Source organism: Eubalaena glacialis, chromosome 1, assembly GCF_028564815.1.
Source record: "Eubalaena glacialis isolate mEubGla1 chromosome 1, mEubGla1.1.hap2.+ XY, whole genome shotgun sequence".
NCBI lineage: Eukaryota > Metazoa > Chordata > Mammalia > Artiodactyla > Balaenidae > Eubalaena > Eubalaena glacialis.
This window is the reverse complement of record NC_083716.1, coordinates 211,725,497-211,746,115: the sequence shown is the minus strand read 5'-3', so window position 1 is coordinate 211,746,115 and position 20,619 is coordinate 211,725,497. Positions and strand designations below refer to the sequence as shown.

At 40.3% G+C, this 20,619-nt stretch overlaps 1 long non-coding RNA gene across 1 annotated transcript in view; it reads left to right on the top strand.

Annotated features, from left to right (window-relative positions):
* LOC133088746 (uncharacterized) overlaps positions 1-20,619 on the top strand; it is a 248,994-nt gene that overhangs the window by 1,164 nt on the left and 227,211 nt on the right. Inside the window, exon 2 of the long non-coding RNA XR_009700542.1 lies at positions 8,205-8,256. This is a non-coding gene — a long non-coding RNA (uncharacterized LOC133088746). The remainder of the gene's footprint in view (positions 1-8,204; positions 8,257-20,619) is intronic.

The window sequence follows — 20,619 nt, the reverse complement described above, 5'->3', positions numbered from 1 at the left end:
TGGACGTTCATGTCTCCGTCCTCAGCCCTCTCCAGTCTAGCTTCTGTTCTTACCACACACCTGAAGCAGCTCTGAATTGTCACAGACAAGCTTCAGGCCTCATTTACAAGACCTCGTTCTGGCATTTTACACCATTGCCCACACCCTCATCCAAATATTCTCTGCCCTCTGCTCTTGTTTTCCTTTTACCTCTCTGGTGGTTCTTTAACAACCAGCTTCTCCTCTTTTAGCCAGCTGTTAAATATTGGAATCCTGTTGAGCTTCATCCTCTTCTCGAGTCCCACCATGTGCATTTTCCTAGGTGGTCTCATCCCCTTCCGGTAGCTTCAAATACCCTCTGCCAAAGACTGTCCAGCTCAAAACTCAAGCCTAGATCTTGCTCTTGAACTCTAGATGCATATTTCTAACTGCCTGTGCTACACTTTCATCTGGATGACTTGATGTCAAACTCAACCTATTCCCTCCAAAAGCCTCTTCCCATAGACCTCGGATCAGTAAAGTACAGCCTGTCCATCTACTCAGTTCAGAAACCTAAGACACCTCCGACACACATCAGAATCACCTAGACCTGCCTTAAAAATATAGGATTTGTGGCTTCTCATCCCACTCTAGTCTAAGCTACCTTCATCTCTTGCTTGAAGTTCTGCACTAACTACCATCGAGGTCCTACAAAACTGCTCTTGGCTCATTCCAATCCATTTGCCATACTGCAGCCAGAGCAAATTTTAACAAATACAAATCTGATCAAGTCACTACCCTGCTTGAATTCCTTCAGTCCTTCCCTTTGCTTACTGAACACAATCTAAGTCCTTGTCATTAAGGCCAGGCCCTCCATTATCTGGGCTCGTCTTCTTCCCAGCCTCCCCAGCAGTCCCTCTAGCTCTCTGCACTCCAGCCATGTTAGTCTTTTTATTTTTTCCAGGCTCTTTTCTCTTGTTCCCTACTGTAAACTCTCACCTCAAGGAATTTATACATGCTATTCCCTTCCCCTGAAATTCTTTTCTGTTACCCACTCCTCCTGCCTAACTGTAACTTAACACTTTTCTTTTCTGATTCATCATACTTGTAATTATTTGTTTAATGTCCATGTAAGGTCTGTGCAGGTAGGGACCATGTCTGTCTTGTTCACCACCAGAATTTCTCTCCTCCCATCCCCAGCACAATGTCTAGAATGTAGTGGTGCTCAGTAAATACTGAACAAATAATATCTCTATGGTCCTGGGAAAAATTCCTTAATATTTTGGGGTTCAAATCCTGGTTCAGCCACTTACTAGCTGTGTGACTTTGGGCATATTTTTCATTCTTCCGCCTCAGTCTTCCCATCTGTGAAATGAGAAGATGATAATAGCACCTACATCATAGTGTTACTGTGGTAATTAAATGAGATCATTCATGGAAAGTGTACTTGGCACAATGACATGTAATAAGTGTCGAAATGTTGCCTATTACTAGCTTTATTTGTATATCTCACCCTTGTGTCAGATACATTTGCAAAATTGAGCTTATCATCTTCCTGCTCTGCTTACCCTGGCCCTATACATGATATCAAAACATTAGAATTATTTGCTCATAACCAATACTTATCACTCACCAAATATGGTAGTTTTTTATTTAAAAATTTCCTTATATTCTTTCTGTTCACACTGATCTTCATTTAGGGCCTACCTCTTCATGCCTTAGTTACTTTGCTGACTTCCTAGGTGCTTCCTAGGTGCTAGTGGGACTGCAGGCCCACTTCTCCTATTCACTTGTGCCCTACTCTCAGACCAGTGGGCCTCAAACAGTTATAAATCATACTTTCTCCTTGACTTATGCTCTCCTGGCCTCTGTTTTCACCTAACTTTGTTCATTCACTCATTCAATCATCCAGTCATTCAAGTGCAAGTTATTTTACTAAACACTTTGGATATACTTCAGATTTGAAGTGTAGTCTCCCAATTTCATGTATTTGCTCTGGCATCTCCATAAACCATAGAAATGAACTAGAAATGTCAAACTTTAGCATCCGTTTTTATCTCTGGGACTTGAAAGCTACTCCCATTTTTGACTCAATTTTTCAATTGGAAAACAGGGTCAATATTGGGGAGATGAAAGTAGGGAAGAACACATGGATATAAGTTGACATAGTATAAGATAGATAAGATGGCAAAGGGGGAGGGTCTCAAGAGATGATTATAAAAGGCTTCAAGGAGAAAGTGGTAGCTGAGAGCTTTTTTCTAACCACGGCTTCCTTTTCCTGTTATTTTTCTCTCTTGCTTCCGCTGTTGAACCTAATTTTCACCCTCACTGTGAACTCAAGTTCCATGAACACTGCCTATTCTAGTTCATCACCTCTCAGGACTTAATTTGTTTTTCTACCTAACCCCAAGGCCATGGTGACCTATTTTGTTTATTCTAAAAATACCTATTGAGCACCTACTTTGTGCTATGTACTACGAAACTGGGGCTATTGCAGTAAATAAAACATTGTTCCTGCTCTCAAAGGTACTAGAATAAAATCTTCAGCTTCTTCTCTTTCTGACATTTCTCTTTTTTGTTCACTCCTTTGTGTCCTCATCTAGCATCATGATTGTAAATACAATGCCCATGCTGACAACCCTCAAAATTATATCTTCCCAAATCACTCTCCCAAACTTTAGACTCATTTAAACAACTGCCTACTCACACCTCCACTTGGATGTTGTCTTGGCCTTGGTTCTCCCAGAAAGCAGAATCTGAGGCAAAGTCTTCTGTGCTCTTATCTTATTAGGGAGTACAATCTTGGGGAAATGAGGGTAGGGAAAAGTAGTGAGTCAGGACAGGAGGTTAAGATTCAGTCAGGGGATGCTAACACCACCCTCCTCTGCAACATACACATACTTCCGTTTCATGTGGGCACCAAAGAGACCCTTGTGTGAGATGTGTGGCCTGAGCATGAGGCAAAGCACTATTGGGTGTTTACTGCCTGAGGTTGGTTGGCCATGGCAATGAAGACAAAATAAGTGGTAGAAGGCCCTACAGGCAAGGAGGCCAAGAGGATCCTAGGTGATACAGAGGTGTCTAATAGACATCTCAAACTCAGTATGTCCGAAACTGAACTGATTTTCCCCCTCACATCTGCGCCCGCAGTCTTTCCCATCTTAATTGCTGAGGTTAGAAATCTTGGAATGATTCTTAATACCTTCCTTTCTCTCACATCCCACATCTATTCCCGTAGGACATTTTATTGGCTGTACCTTCAAAATATATCCAAAAACTGACTACTTCCCACCTCCACTGCAAGTGAGCTGTATCTATAATACTTTCATCTCTTACCTAGATTACTGCAATTGCCTCTTAAGAACTTCCCCTACTTCTTCCATTGCCGTACACCAGTCACTCTTCTGCCTTAGCACCTGGGGTCTGTTTCAGTGCTTAAAATGCTCTTTTTCCAAATATCAAGAGAGCTAACTCCCTCACCTCCTTCAGGTCGTTGCTGAAATGTCACTTTCTCACTGAGGCCTTGACAATAGTACTTAAGATTACAATTTGACACCCACCTCAATCACCCCTATTTTTTCCTATGGCACTTATTACCTTCAAATATACTGTTTTACTACTTTTGTTTTTTTTTTTAAATAAATTATTTATTTTTTGGCTACGATGGGTCTTCGTTGCTGCGCGCGGGCTTTCTCTAGCTGCGGCAAGCGGGGGCTACTCTTCGTTGTGGTGCGTGGCCTTCTCATTGCAGTGGCTTCTCTTGTTGTGGAGCATGGGCTCTAGGCACGCAGGCTTCAGTAGTTGTGGTGCGTGGGCTCAGTATTTGTGGCTCACGGGCTCTAGAGCGCAGGCTCAGTAGTTGTGGCTCACAGGCTTAGTTGCTCCGTGGCATGTGGGATCTTCCTGGACCAGGGCTCGAACCCGTGTCCCCTGCATTGGCAGGCGGATTCTTAACCACTGAGCCACCAGGGAAGCCCTGTTTTACTACTATTTATGTTTATTGTTGACTGGCTCCCCTGCTAAAATACACGTTCTAAAAAGCATTATCTTTGTTTTGTTCACTGATGTATCTCAAACACTTGAGTATGAACCATTCCCTGACATATAATAGGTGCTCAATATATGTTTGTTGAATGAATTCCCAACTTGCCTGTGTTCAGGTGGTTCATACTGTTCAGATTTATTTTCTTGGTTGCTTTTGTAATGAGCAGGAATATAATAGTTTTTCTTCTTATTTGGTAAGATTTCCTGTAATCTTGACGTAACAGTTATCAATAAGAATTCCTAGAAACAATTGAAATTCCAAACACCCCTCTATCTATAAGAGCAAAAAAAAAAAAAAAAGGAATGACCCAAATGTCCCCATACTAAACAGTTAACTATTTAATTCAACTTTTGTCCCTTATATGTACTCATACCTCTTTTAACGTTACATGGGAACTATTCATTTGTTTGTCTGCATCCTTTATTGAACCATGAGCTCCCTAAAGGCAAAGTTGTGTTTTGTTGAACTTGCATCCCTAGTAACTGACATATAATAGGTGCTCAGTAATGTTTCTTGAATGAAAGAAAGAATGAATGGGTTAGAGTTTTTCCAGCACTGGTCAAGTGAGCGGTACCCTGCCCAGGTGATTCAAACATCTGATCTACTTAGCAGTTCTTCCCCTGCAGTGTAGATGGATGCTTGAGAGTCTTCATAATTGGAAAGAGCGCAAGGTGGAGCTGTTGTCAGCACGCCTGAAGTAATCCTGTGACTGTAATTGTACTTTCCAAATAGTTTTCCAACAGAGAGGAGAAAGCACTGATCTGTTACATCTATTTCTGTTCTGTTTACCAGTTATAGTTCCCTATGTAAATTAATATGTTGCTTCTTAAAATTAATCTTCAACACAGCAACAACAAAACTCTCCATTTCTACTTTCTCCTCTAGCTACTGTCCCTTTTTTTTTTTTTTTGCTGTCTTTACAGTAAGTATCTCTGAAAGAGTTATATATTTACTGTCCCAATTCCTTTTCTCCCATTTTCTGTTAAATCCACTCCAGCTAGCTCTTGCCCTCAGCATTCCACCAAAACTGCTCTCCACATTTCTTAATCGAATGGCCTGTTCTCAGTGGTCTCACTTAGCAGCACTTGACACAGTTGATCACAACCTCCTCCCTGTAACACTTTCTTCACTTGTTACACTTGTTTCTTCAGTGTCACAGGGCACTTCGCTCTCCTGATTTTCATCGTGCACTACTGGTCATTGTTCTCAATCTCCTTTGCTCACTGACCTCTCAATATTGGAGTGTCCCAGGTCTCTGTCCTTGGACCTCTTCTGTTACTGTACTTTCTCCCTCAGTGTCTCATTCAGTCTTACGGCATTGGATATGATAAATATGCTCACAACTCCCTAGTCTCAGATTCAGCCTTGTATATCCAAGAAACTCCGCATCTCTACTTGGGTATTTAATAGACCTCTCCATTTTATTAAACCCAAAACCAAACTCCTGATCTCTCCTCCCCTCAAAAACCTTCTCTGCCTACAACCTTCTCTATCTCAGTTAATGGCACCTCCATCATTCCCATTGCTGAGGACGACTCAGCAGCTCTTTTACACCCCACATCCAATCTGTCATCAAATCCTGTTGTTATCTCTTCAAAATATGTGACTGCTCTTCCCATCTCCACTGATACCACCTTGGTCCAAGCCGCTGTTACCTTTGATTAGGATTCTACATCAGCCACCCTTAACCTTCATTCTTTTCTCAGCCCAGCAGCCAGAGTGATCCTTTTAAACTTTAAAGCTGACCACACCATGATTCTGTTCAAAACTATCCAGTAGCTCCCCATCTCACTCAGAGAAAGCTGTGATTCTTACAGTTAGGCCTACAAGACCCCATTGCCTCTCTGATTTTACTTTCTGCTCTTCCTCCCCTACCTTTCTCTGTTCAGAGGCCTGTTGACCATCTTGCTGTTCCTCAAACACTTTGGACCCACTCCCCTCAGGGACTTTGCATTTGCTGTTCTCTCTGCTCGGGATGCTCTTTCCAGGCGTTTCCATGTCCTCCTCATCTCCTCAGGTCTTTGCTCAAACGTCCCCATTTCTGTGAGGCCTTCCCTTACTACCCTGATGAAAATTGTTCACCCTGCACCCCACCTCTCTCTTTGCTCTTTTGCTCTCCCTATCTCCTTTTGCTACTTAATTTTTCTCCATAGCACCTATCACTTTCTGGTATGTTATATACTTAGCTCATTTATTGTGTTTGCAAGTACTTTTGTCTCTTTTTTCACTGCTATATTCTTAACACCTAGAACAGTGTCTCGTACATAGCTGGCACTCAAATGTTTGTTGCGTGAATGAAGTTGAAATTCTGGACTTAATCTCCCGGCATTTGTTTGCATAAACAGGTCTCTCTCAGTTTGATCATCTCTGTATGCATCTATAAATATTGTTTCTGTATTGCAGCCTGAATCATGGTGGGTCCACCAAAGTTTTGCCTTCTTGTGGGGCCTGATTTCATCATGGCCACGCTCTCTGCCATCTCTGTCTCAGTTCCATAGAACTTGAAAGAGATGAAGACCTCTTTGAAGCTTTCTGATCTTCCCATGTCTCAGAGTCAGAACTGATCAGGAAGATTTTGGTTGCTTCTTATTTCTATTCTGAGGACCAGGTGGTTAGCTACTAGTACTGCTGCATTCTTTCTTCCTTGTGACTGAAAGCAGTGCCATGTAAACAAAGTCAGATGGCCTCTTATCCTCCTGGAAATTACAAAAGGCCAGTGGTTGGCAAATAAAACTGGTAGCAGCAACAAGTGAAGATTTATTGAGTTCTTTGTGCCAGGCACTGTTTTAAACACTTTTGATTTATTAACTAACTTAATCCCCATAATAACTCAATGAGGAAAATACTAATATTAGGAACATTTTATAGATGAGTAAGCTGAAGCATGGAGGGGTGATGAAATAAACGTCTCCAAGGTCTTAGAGCTAGCAAGTGGCAGAGTCAGAATGTGAACCCAGACAGGCAGCCTGGCTCCAGAGCCTGTGCTCTTAGCCACTGTGCTCCACTGCCTGGTTGTAGAATGAAAAGTGGGAGAGGGAATTTGCTTTGAGAAGAAAGCAAATTATTATTCCATCGATGTGAGTCTGTCATTCTGAAAGCATCATTGTAACCCAAGCACTTTCTTCTCATATCAGTTCTATCGCCATTTTCATGCATGACACAAGAATTAGGCTAAAAAGCTTCCACGATACCTTGTCACTCTTCCTAGGCGAAGGAGTAGGCTCCTTGAAACCCTCTGCCTAACCACCCCCTTTCATTTTTGCTTCACTAATTCCTAGTCTTTAGCTGAGCTCTGAAGGGCGTGTCATGAACTCTGAAGGGCGTGTCATGAACTCTGAGTACCCTACCTAACTCCCTACCCCAAACCAACACTCTAGTCTGATTTGGGTGCCTGAATTCCATGTTTTTGTTTCTGTCAAAGCACCCATCACACTTGGGACTTCCCTGGCAGTCCAGTGGTTAAGACTCCGTGCTTCCACTGCACGGGGCAAGGGTTCGATGCCTGGTCAGGGAACTAAGATCCCACATGCTGTGCAGCGCAGCCAAAAAAATAAATTAAAAAAGTAAAAATGTTGGCACTTCCCTGGCGGTCCAGTGGTTAGGACTCCGTGCTCCCAATGTAGGGGGCAAGGGTTCAATACCTGGTCAGGGAACTAAGATCCTGCATGCCACATGGCATGGCCAAAAAAAAAAAAAAAAAGTAACAAATAAATCTGGAGGAAAAAAATTTAAAGAAAAGTACTTATCACACTGCTTGTCATTATTTGTTTAATTTTCTAGTTCCCTGCTAGATTGTAACTTCGGTGAGGGCAGAGATTACATCTGCCTTATTCACTGCTATATCCTTAATACCTAGCATGGCATTTGGCACGTTGGAGGAGTTCAATAAAATGGTTTTTTTAATGAATAAAAGTGATATTTCCATAGAATATCTGCAATCATACCCATGCATTAAGGTGAATTTTCTTATGGCCAGACTAGTCCATCTTTTTAGAAATGCGAAAGATAATTTTCTTTCAGTCTGCCTTCCAGCTGTTGGGTTTTTATGTTATCATTTCTTATGCCATAATGCTAGTTTTCAATTGGTGACTCTTTCTGCTTCAGATTCAACTAACATTCAACTGCAATGTAGCAGATGTCTCTCTGAGGTCTTTCATATATGTCTGCTAATTAAAATTAAGATAATTTCTTTGGGTTTCAGCTTCTTCAGCTATACAACCAAGATACCTGATTGACTTGTGCAAGATCAGACTGTAAGTTTGAGAATTGGGGTTTGAATTTAGAACTTCCAATTCTAAATTTAGCTTTCTTTTTTTTTTTTTTTTAATTTTAATTTTTATTTATTTATTTATGGCTGTGTTGGGTCTTCGTTTCTGTGCGAGGGCTTTCTCTAGTTGTGGCAAGCGGGGGCCACTCTTCATCGCGGTGCGCGGGCCTTACACTATCGCGGCCTCTCTTGTTGCGGAGCACAGGCTCCAGACGCGCAGGCTCAGTTGTTGTGGCTCATGGGCCCAGTTGCTCCGCGGCATGTGGGATCTTCCCAGACCAGGGCTCGAACCCGTGTCCCCTGCATTGGCAGGCAGATTCTCAACCACTGCGCCACCAGGGAAGCCCTAGCTTTCTTTTTTTCATATGTGATGTTGCCTTTCTGTTCCTATCTCTGATTCTTGTCTACTAGTCTTTGGTTAGCACCCATATTACTGAGCGACAAGCATATTTCATAATCTTATAAGCCCCTCCTTCAAAAAATTTTTCCCCACTCCTTTGTTCTGTTTTCCAATTTTATTTATTTTCTTCCCATTTCCACTCTGCCAAATTCTCTCCCAAACAGTGGCACTCAGGGTTTATGAAAACATTTCTGGGGCCTGTCCTAATCTCATGTATGGATTAAGGGCTTTAGTGATATTTGGTTATTTCTATTATTATTCCTATACTATTATTATTCCTATACTATTATTATTATCTATTTGAGAAAAAGATATGAGAAGAATCCCAGGAATTGGAAACAGGACACATACTACTTGGGCTCCTGATCAAACAAGGTGATTGAACACATACTTTTTGCTTTGCTTATTCCTTGCACCTCACAGTAAAGGAGGAAGAAAAGTATAAACCCTTATGATAGATAGAATAATGGTCCTCTCATAAATACTCATGTCTTAATTCCTGGAACCTATGAATGTGTTATCTTACTTGAAAAAAAGGACTTTGCAGGCGTAATTAAGTTAAGGATTTTGAGCTGCAAAGACTATCCTGGATTATGTGAGTGGGCCCAATGTAATCACAAAGCTGCTTATAAAGGAAAGAGGGAGACAGGAGAGTTAGAGTCAGAGAGAGAGAGAGAGAGAGAGAGAGAAATTGGAAGATGCTCAGCTGCTGGCTTTGATGATAGAGGATGGGATCACTAGCCAAGAAATGCAGACAGCTTGTAGGAACTAGAAAAGACCAAGAAACAGATTCTCCCTTAGAGTTTCCTCGAGGAATGCAGCCTGGCCAACACCTTGATTTTAGCCCACTGAGACTGATTTTGGACTTCAGATCTCCAGAACTATAAGATAATAAATTTGTGTTTTTTTAAGACAGTAGGTTTGTGGCACTTTGTTACAGTAGCAATAAGATACTTATACAAGCCCTCAAGGACAAAAAGAACAGAAAAGCAGACAATAGCAGTTGAGAGAATTCAGCACGTGCTTAGAAGACAGGATGGATGGAGGAAGGGTAGCTGACTTGGCAGAGTGGGAGAAGCTGATACCTCAGTGCCTGCAGAAGAGATACTGGTGAGAAGGAAGCCAATTTGCCTGACAGAAATCCAGAAGGGTTCAGGAATTAGAGGCCATGCCTGCTTTATCCCATTTGCAGAGCCTGGGAAAAGAGTACAAAGAGAGGCCTACAGAACGTTTGTCCAAATATTTAAAAGTTATAAATCCAGCGAACAAACTGCTAACTAAAATATATTCAATCCTTCTATCTTGAGAAATGCGGAGAAAGGACCTCCATTTGGGGTTACTCCTGTGAATTTAAGGAAATTGTTCTGCATGAAAGAGAGAAACCAACTAACCACCAAACAGAAAGTCTGATATGTGTGAATGTATTGAGATGAGATTTAAACAAGTAGTAGAGAATTTTGAATTGGTGATATGCGCTTAGGAAACTAAGTAAACGAAGAGAACAATACAATTATTCACTCCAGGGAAAACAAAAGGTTTGGCAGGAGAAGAAAAGTAATCACAGTTATCACATGGCTCAAATCTAACTAGAATACAAGGTCCCAATAATGTAAATACTCATTATTAATCTAATTAAAGTTATGATATGTAGTGAAAGGAGCATGTATGTGGCGGGCTTGCAGAGAAGGAGGAGAATAAATCCTCATTTCCATAATGAAAATCAGTAAGTAATGCCTACAACAGAAATATCGAGTTACCACAATTAAAACGTGTGTAGAGACGTGGAGGTCAATTCCAAAGAATTAGCTAAAAAAATTCACAGTGGTTATCTCTGGGAAAGGGTAAAATTCATTGAGAGAGCTTTGACTCTGCAAACTTTGAGCATGTATAACTTTGATACAACTAAATTCTTATTTAAAAGATGATCTTAAAGGGAATAAATATTGAAGATGCTTTCCTGGATTTGAAAAACATGAGAATTAAGATTGAAAAAGATATTCAAATCTCTTGAAAAAGGCCCATATCGGAGCACACGACCACAACCCATTAAAAGCCTCTGGCAGGGGATGAAGGTACGTACAAAGGACTAGAAATAAAAACAACAGTGGTCTTCTCAACAGCATCATTGGAAACTAGAAGACAATGTCTTAATGCTTTGTGATTCTGTGGGAAAATTATTTCAAATTCAGTATTCTATTATTTTCAGACATATTAGATCTTTCTTGTCATGAACACTTTCTCAGGAAACTACTAGAAGATATGCATTACCAAAATGAGGTAGTAAAACCAAAAAAAGAAGATCTAGGAATCAAGAGTGTTATCTGTCAGCTTGGGCTATGATGCAGTAACAAACAATACCCAACTCTCCATGGTTTACAATGTAGGTTTATTTCTTTTCACCCAATGTGTCCATCGTGTAGTTCTGCTCCTTGTCACCTTCATAATGAGACCCAGCCCGATGGAGCAGCCTTTATCTGGGAAATTGCTAGTCTTGTGGCAGAGGGGAAAGAGATGATAGATCTCTTAAGCTTCCCCCTTGGAATGTCACATGTCGTTGGCCAAACAAGTCACATGGTCACTTGAGTTTAACAAGGCAAAAATGTAAAATCCTTCCATAGGATGGAACCTCACAAGTCATAACCAAGCCTGACATCAATGGGGCACATATTGATATAATCGACCCGAAGGCAGGAGCTGCAAATATTTCAAACAGTAGTACAGTCTTTCTCAAAGGGAACCCCTGCATAGAAGGAGGCAGAGGGAATACCCAGGTCAGCAGCTGTGAGAAGAAGAGAGCCCAGGAGGAAGGTCAGACTGGGGGAGGGGAGATTGGCATTAACAGCTTTTCTGACAAGTTTGATTGTTCGATAGCTGCCACTCTGAGCAGGCACTGGAAGACAGAGTTGGGGTAGGAGACTGCTGTTTTCTCATCGGCTTTTTTTGTATGAAGTGAGATCTAAAGAAATATGTAATATAATAATTTAATATAAATTTGAATTATTTTTTAAATGGATAGAAATTTAGCTTTACTTTGATGTGTTTGTGTGTGCTTCTGTGATGTATATGTGTCCTGTGTTTGTGGATATGTGTGTGATTAGGATGGTTCTTTTCAGACTGTAGCTGGGAATAGTTTGTTACCCATCTGCCACAAGGTAAGTATAGAAGTTAAGAATAAGCATTTATAAGCTTTACTAGCAATTCGGCAGAGTATTTTGTGTCTGTTGAAATCAATCATACAAAATTTGGGGGCTTATGTTTGTATATTTTGTTTTTCTTTAATTTACTTTTCTAGTAACTCATTTCTATTGTAATTTACAAAAGTTTGCAGTAGATTGGAAATTTTAAAATTTGGTCCTTCACCGCAGATAGTTTTAGAAGCGCTGATTTAGAGTATAAAGGTAAGGATTGAGGATGAATATATTTGAGAATTATTGTGCTAGAACAATCCGCAAATGACCAATGCCACATTTTCTGACCATCCTTCTTCCTCCACAATTATAAATATGAGAATGTTATGTAGAAAGAACAGAAGCATATTGAGGTCAGCATTTGCTGTCCTTCCACAATAAAGTTGTTTATGATATTTTCCTCTTCCTTCATCTTACCTCTCAATAAAGCACCTGGAAAGAAACCAGAGAAAACAGTGGTATTTTCCAAGAAGCCATGGGAAACAGCATTAGTAACCCCGAGAAGGTGGAGACATTTGGCTTTCTAAGGATAACAGCTTTCTTTTTGCAGTCCTATCCAAATTCTGCATTTTTGACTGCAGTACTCTCATACTAGTGTTAATAGTCAAATATCTAAGGCATTAGTAATAATAACATAAAAAGATAGGGTTTCTCTTGCCTTTTTAACTGTCTTACTAGGTTCTTAAGTCCTTTCCCTTCAGGCTTTATGCCTTTGCTACCTGATGCTTATTCAAAGAAAGCAAGGAAAACATCCACACTAAATGTCTTTTGGGGCTTAAAAACTGATGCTTACTGTGCTGAAGTAAAATATAATTTATCATAGGATGTACTTCAGAAGTACCAGAGCACATTTCTTCTCCAGAAGAGTAACATTTCTTTCAATACATGGGTAAAAAGAATGAAGTGGTCATTAATTCTATCAATCTTAATGCTGATGTTCACCTTGATAAAACTTTTCTGATCTCTGTGTTAGTTGTGGTTCAGTCATGTATGTTGTCTTGGTGACACTGGAAAACAACACAGCTGATTCATACCCTAACAGGAATTGCTACTCCTGACTCAGGTACAGGATACAGGGGTTCAAACCACACTCTAAGAAGCATCCCATCTCTGCATAGTGAAAGGCTATCGGAGGTTAGCTTGTGAGGTAGGAGTTACTGTATCTCCTAAGACTGCATCAAGGTATCTGATTTGTGTGTTCAGATACTTAATGAGTGGTTCTCAAGTTTTCTATCTTTTTCACACACAGTACATTTCCATCAATAGCATCCAAAGATGGAGTGGGGGAAGGGACACTGTCCATTTTCAAAAGTTCCTCCCAGCTAGACTTTTACCCCCCTCCTTCTACAAGGAATTTAGAAAGAAGTTACTTGTTTGAATATGTAAGGATGATGGGGAAGGAGAGAATAAATCTTTTCATCTGTATACATCCCAAGGTTGCAGATGAGAATAAGAACCCTTGAAAAATCTCAGTGTCATGATTGCCCGTGTCCCTTCTTTGTGTAGACAGTTCTTAGCAAAGAATCTAGTCCTGTCAGCTAAATTCTTATATTTTAGTATTTGACACACTTTTTTTAAGAGACCTGTCAAAAATGACAGTGATTTGGTATATGTTTCTATAAACTGCGTTAACTACAGTGTTACTTCTTCCCAGGAAATATCTTCTTGCCAACTGAATTTAGAGGATGCACTTGCTCATGCCTCCTTGCACAAGCAGAATTTGTATCATTAGGGTCTTGCATTTGTAGATCAGGAAGAAAAACTTTGTTTCATCCTAATCCATTGGTTTGAGCAGATACTGTCACAGTTCTGAGATCCTCTTAAGAGATCCCTTAGTACATGTATTCTCAAACTATGAATGAGGGTTATAAACATCAGTGAAATGGAATTGAATTTACTAGAATTTGTTGTGCTTCCAGCCCTGGTTCTTATTCTAGGTTCACAGAGTCTCCCTACCTAGACAGATCCTTTTTCAGGATGGACTACATCCCTTTTCCCCCCACTCCCTACCCTCCAGTACAATTACCCTGTGTAGATTCATATAATGAATCTGCAAATGTTATTGTTTAATATATTATTGTCTAATACTCTGTAAATGTCACTAACATCTACCATTCTATGGTACATTGCTAAATGGTTTTTGTAACTGTGGTTTTTGAGCCCAACCAGTAGAATGCTTTTGTAATTGTGTGTCAGAGTTTCTTGTATTTTTTCTGGGAAGCCGGAACTGAATCATTTTCAGGACTTTTATATAACCTAGTCTGTCATCTTTAGTCCAAGGTTAAACAAACAGCGTATGCTCTTGTGGCCTACGTGATACAAGGTATGAAAGAGCTATAATCAAAACACTCCCTGAGTGGCTCACTGCAGCCCAGGAATGTTTATTGGAATTACCCGTAATACAGCGTGAAGCCGAAGGAGTTGAGAAAACACCCTCTCTTTCTTTCTGTTCGGGCTTGCCCTAAGTTGTAGCTTCACTGTCAGAGCTTGCTGCACACACAGAGGCAGAGCACCTGGCACGTGAAAGGAAGTAAATCACCCATTCATGTATTGTCTTACCCGTTAGGCTGTAAGTGCCTCAAGCCGAGGGACAAAGTTTTACTCATCCCTTTAGCCCTGCACCTCCTTCTATGCCTGTTTTTTGACCTGAACAGAGGGAACCAAACAAAACCCAAAACACAAAACCCAGGACACAAAAGACTGGAATTAGAGGTCTATGTGTAGCAGAGAGAGCAGCCACGCTTGGGGTAACATATGGAGCATGTGTGGAAGACCCATGCTAAAGATTTCATTCTTAAAATTCTTAAAGGTGAGGAATTATTAAATGAGAGGCTGATAATTTTTTTTCCAAGGGGAAAAAAACAGCAAAGCACAAAGATCATGTGGGACATACAGAAGACACATAAGTTTTCTTCACTATTTTGAGCTTTCTCTTAAACGGGGGGAAATTGGTAGCTACTTCATAGGATTGTTGTGAGAGTGAAATAAAAATTTCCATGTATAGCACTTAGCACTGTCGCTGGCTCATTGTGGCTAGTAAGTATTAGTTATTTTTATCATAATATTTCATTGTATCCAATTAAAAGATATTTTTTGTGTCACTAAGAAAAACACTGCCCGTTAAACTATTACATGGTGATTTCTTATCACCAAAATTATTTTCTATTTCTTGAAAATTTAGGTCTATCTAGATGGATTTTTTTTTTTTTTTTTTAAATTATTATTTATTTATTTATTTTGGCTGTGTTGGGTCTTCATTTCTGTGCGAGGGCTTCCTCTAGCTGCGGCAAGCGGGGACCACTCTTCATCGCGGTGCGCGGGCCTCTCACTATCGTGGCCTCTCTTGTTGCGGAGCACAGGCTCCAGACGCGCAGGCTCAGTAGTTGTGGCTCACGGGCCCAGTTGCTCCGCGGCATGTGGGATCTTCCCAGACCAGGGCTCGAACCCGTGTCCCCTGCATTAGCAGGCAGATTCTCAACCACTGTGCCACCAGGGAAGCCCTAGATGGATTTTTAAAATAATGTTTTATTCTCAGGTCATACATGAAAAGGTAAATGTAAACAAATTATTTGAGGTATTTCTAGAACTTTTTCATGTTCAGAGTCTAATTCTTCAGAATCACTTTAAGACTCAGAGACATTAATTTCTGTGTTTTTCCTCACAATGTTGTCTGTGATATCAAGTACTGGGAATTTGAAATGGAGCACTTCTAAAATGTGGCCCTCTGCTGAATCCCAGATTTTCTTTCAAACCACTGACACCCACTCTTCTTGTGCTTATTCCATCTTACCAGAAAGTGTCAACAGCACATTTTCAGATAACAACCAAATTCATATTCTTTCGTGAATTCCATGGAAGCATGGTCTTCCCACATTAGTTCATGACGCCTCATTGTAGTAGTTGCTCAGGACAAAATCCCTGGAGTCATCTTTGGCTCTCCTCTGTTTGTTATACCCCACATCTATTTTACCATGATGCTAAATCCAAACTGACTCTCATCTGCCCCTCTCTACATTACTTCTCTGGCCTGGGGCATCATCCTCTCTCACTTATAATTACCTCCTAATAGGTTTTTCTGCTTCTGTCTTGGCTCCACTACAATTTTATTCCACGTAATGGCCTGAATGAATCTTGCAAAAATAAGTCAGATCATGTCTCTCCACTACTCAAAACCCAGCAATAGCTCACCGTTTCACATAGAGTAAAAGCCAGTGTTTGTAAGGGCCCCCAAACCCCCATGATTGATGCTCCCTGCTTCATTTCTCTCTTCCCCTCCTACTCCCTTCTGGGGCATTTTGCTCCAGACTCATTGGCCTCCAGGCTTTTTCTCAAACTCACCAAGCATATTGCTGCCTGAGGGTCTTTGCTCTAATTCTTTCCACTACCTGGAAGCCTCCTCTTTTGGGATCTACAGAGATAATTCCCTCACTTCCTTTGAGTCTTTGCTCAAATCTCCTGTTCTCACAGAAGCCTACCTTGCCACCCTAATTAATACTATAACCTGAACCTTCCTCTGTACGCTGGTCCACCCCAGCCCCCTTAACCCACTCCATGTTTTCTTTTTCCATAGCACTTATCATTATAACATACTATAAAATTTACTTACGTATTATAGTTTATTTATCATCTATTTTTCCTCACAAGGGTAGGCAACTTTGATTTGTTCACTGATGTTTCCCAGATGCTCAGAATGGTACCTCATCTGCATTCATTCAATACTTGTTGAATTTTACTGAATGGTGATAAATCCTGTGACTGAGGTCCATGCAAGGTGCCATGGCCCACAATGAGCAGGCTAAAACTTTGTGAAGGACCTAATGACTCAGCTGAACTTTTAAGGATAAATACAGTGAGGCAGCTAAAGGAATCATGAGAAGCAATGAAGTTACAGATGCAAAATACTCCCTTAGGTATTGTTTCAGGTGGATATTTAGATTGGACTCTACCTGTTGATTACAGTTACGGGCATGAAAGTCAATCCCCATAGGTAATATATTTTGCAAAAAAATTTCAACAAAGCTTATTTTCATCTCGGCGTACCACGTTATCATAGTGAGCATGGATAACATTTCATGGTCAGACTACATGGGTCAGGAATTAGATCAATCGAGGTACCAAATCTTTGTTTTGATCAACAGAGTAATCAGTAATGAAAATGTTAAGGTTCTGCTAACCAAAATAGTAGTTAAGGAAGTTTACAGTCTTTAGAAAGGAATGCAATGACATGGAGATTTTTCTCATTTGAGGTGTTCTTTCAGCATAGACCAGGGATTGTCCTCAGAGATAGAGCCTTAGCTATTTTGGTACATGGGATAAGATACAAATTCACTCTCAGTCAGCTTTGTAATCTCTGATGTATGACTTATGTGTTCTTAAAAATTTATGCCAGCTAGTAGCTTCATATTTAAATAATTATTCTTGATAATTAGATGTCAAGCTCAGTTTCTAGCTGTTGGAGGACTATATGTGCTGTCAACATGTAAATATAACACATTTTAGAATTGTGCACGCTTTAAAATGTTTGCTTGTGCCCTTTAAATTTCAGTAGGCAGATACAAAGCCCTTTCTGCCTTCCTAATTTCGACTCTTTTCATAGAATCACCTAAGCTCAGTCTCTGGGTGGCACACAGTAATCAATACGCATTATTTGAATGACTGAATCAAATATATTTTGATGCAGAAGAAACATATACTCTAAGCCTTAGGGACTTGGGGAAACTGAACTTAATGTACTCTTTTGTATCTGTAAAATAGGGCTCATCATACTTCCCATCTGAGTCTTCATGAGAACTAATACACGTAATAAGAGTTAATATATGTAAGTCTTTGGCATATTTCTTTTATTAATAGACTTTATTTTTTAGAACAGTTTAGATTTACAGAAGTGAGCCGATAGTACAGAGAATATATACCTACATCTCCTCCCCTCACCCCATCCCAAGCCTGGTTTCCCTATTATTAACACCTTACATTAGTGTGGTATATTTGTTACAATTATCGAGCCAATACTGACATCTTATTATTAATTAAAGTCTGTAGTTTATTCAGATTTCCTTAGTCTCTACCTAATGTCCTTTCTCTTCCAGGATCCCATCTAGGATACTAGGTCACATTTACTGGTCGTGTCTTCTTACGTTCCCTGTGACAGTTTCTCAGACTTTCCTGTTTTTGATGATTTTGACAGGTTTGAGGAGTACTGGCCAGGTATATTGTAGGATGCTCCTCTATTGGAATTTGTCTTTGGTACATTTTAACGTATGTAAAAGTGTTAGTTATTGTTATTGTTGCCTCATACTTAGATTACATTGTGGAACAGAGGTAGGATGTGGTGGGGAGATAATTTTGCTGGACGTAAAAGAAAGATTATTTGAGGCTTGGTCATTTTATCAGTGCTTAAAGACTCTGGAAAAAATGTGGTTTTCCTACATCCATCCTTTCATCTGTCCATTTGATTCAGTAAATATTCACCAAGTCCCTGTTGTGAGGGTAGAAGTGTGTTGGATGCTGGGGATTCAATGATGAACAAAGCAAAACTGCCCTCATGGAGCTTCTAGTCAAATAAGGAGACAGCTAATAGGCAACTAAAAAATTGAACAATCTAAAGAATAACTTGTGACAAGTGAAGAAAAAATATTCTTATATTAAAGAATATCTCAGCTGGTGAGGGGAAGGGGGACTACTTTATTCGAATTATATATTAGTTAGGATCAGATTTAACTGTGAGGGACAGAAAACTTTAAAAACAGAAGCTTAAGATAGGAATTTCTCTCTCATGTTCAGGAAGTCAGGGAATCAGTCTAGAACTAATGTGGCAGCTCCATAGTATCAGGGTCCTGGGCTCCTTCCATATTGTTTCTCTGCTGTGCATGGATTCATTTCCCAGGATCACCTCATGATGTAATACATTTTCCAGGGCTCCAGCCATCATATCTGAATTCCAACTAGCATGAAGGTGAAAGAGGCAGAGAAGGGAACACCCACTTTCCCATTTCTGCTTACTTTTTGCTGGTCAGAACTTAGTTGTGGCCTTACCTAGGCTCCTTACCTAGTCTTTATCCAGGTGGCCAGGTATACCAGTTAAGGATCAGTGTTATTGCCATAGAACAGTGGTTCTCAAACTTCAGCATGCATCAGACTCACCTGTAAGACTTGTTGAAATACAGCTTGCTGGGCCCCACCCCCAGAATTTCTGTTTCAGAAGGAGGCCAAGAATCTGCATTTCTAACAAGTTCTCATGTGTTGATACTGCTGGTCCAGAACCATACTTTGAGGGCCACTGCCATAGAAGAAGGGGAGCATGGATATTGGGAGAGTGGTCTCTGATTTGGAGCATAATTTGGACTTTGATCATTTACATTTTTGTATTGAGACAGATTATGCTTTCTGAGGCCAAGTATTTCATCTCTGATGTACCAAATCTGGGTAGCTGTACACAATTCAGTCATTTTTGTATAAGGTCAGTATTTTGGTTATCTACTGGTAGGTAACAAGTTACCCCAAAACACAGTAGCTTAAAGCAGAAATTTGCTTATGATTCTGTAGACCTGCAATTTGAGCAGGACTCAGTGGAAAAGGCTTGCCTCTGCTCTACATGTGTTGGCTGGTCATGACTCGGGCTGGAGGATGCAACATGGCCTCACTCACATGTCCGGGGATGGCTGTCAGCTGGGCACCATGGGGCTCCTCTAAGAGACTCTGTCTAGCAGTACAGCTTGGACTTCCTTACATGGAGGCTTGGGGCTCCACGAGGATGCCTAGAAATCACACTGAGTCCCTTCTGCCAAATTCTGTGAGTCAAGCAAGTCACAAAGCCAGCCCAGATTCAAAGGGAAAGGAAATAGACTCCACTTATTGATGGAAGGAGTAGCAGAGTCACATTGAAAAAGAGCATGCAGTTGAGGGGAATTATTGTGTCTGTCTCTAGCAATAGTCTACCGTAGTCAGGACTGAGAATGTCGATATTACAGCAGGAATCCCTAACAAATCCCAAATATGGACATAGACCTGTCAACCACTGTGTTTTACCCCTACCAGGACCAGAGTATAATGTGGATAAAACACTTCCAAAATATTTTTGTGCGCTGGTAGAAAAGAAGTATGACAAGATTAAACAGGATTTTAGAAAGGATTTTTTGGTTATTGAAAACACTTTACCATAACTTTATTGATCTAAAAGTTCACGCACGAGGAAGAGAACACAAGTTGGAAATAAATTCACAAATATTTTTCTGCTGGCCTTTAGACCCATGGCTCTTTTTTTTTTAAATTTTTTTCTTAATTTTTGAATTTATTTTTTTATACAGCAGGTTCTTATTAGTTATCTATTTTATAGTGTGTATACATGTGTATATATAGTGTGTATACATGTCAATCCCAATCTTCCAATTCATTCCCCCACCCCCACCCCCACTTTCGCCCCTTGGTGTCCATACATTTGTTCTCTACATCTGTGTCTCTATTTCTGCCCTGCAAACCGGTTCATCTGTACCATTTTTCTAAGTTCCACATATATGCGTTAATATACAATACTTGTTTTTCTCTTTCTGACTTACTTCACTCTGTATGACAGTCTCTAGATGCATCCATGTCTCTACAAATGACCCAATTTCATTCCTTTTAATGGCTGAGTGATATTCCATTGTATATACGTACCACATCTTTTTTATCCATTCGTCTGTCGATGGGCATTTAGGTTGCGTCCATGACCTGGCTATTGTAAATAGTGCTGCAGTGAATGTTGGGGTGCCTGTGTCTTTTTGAA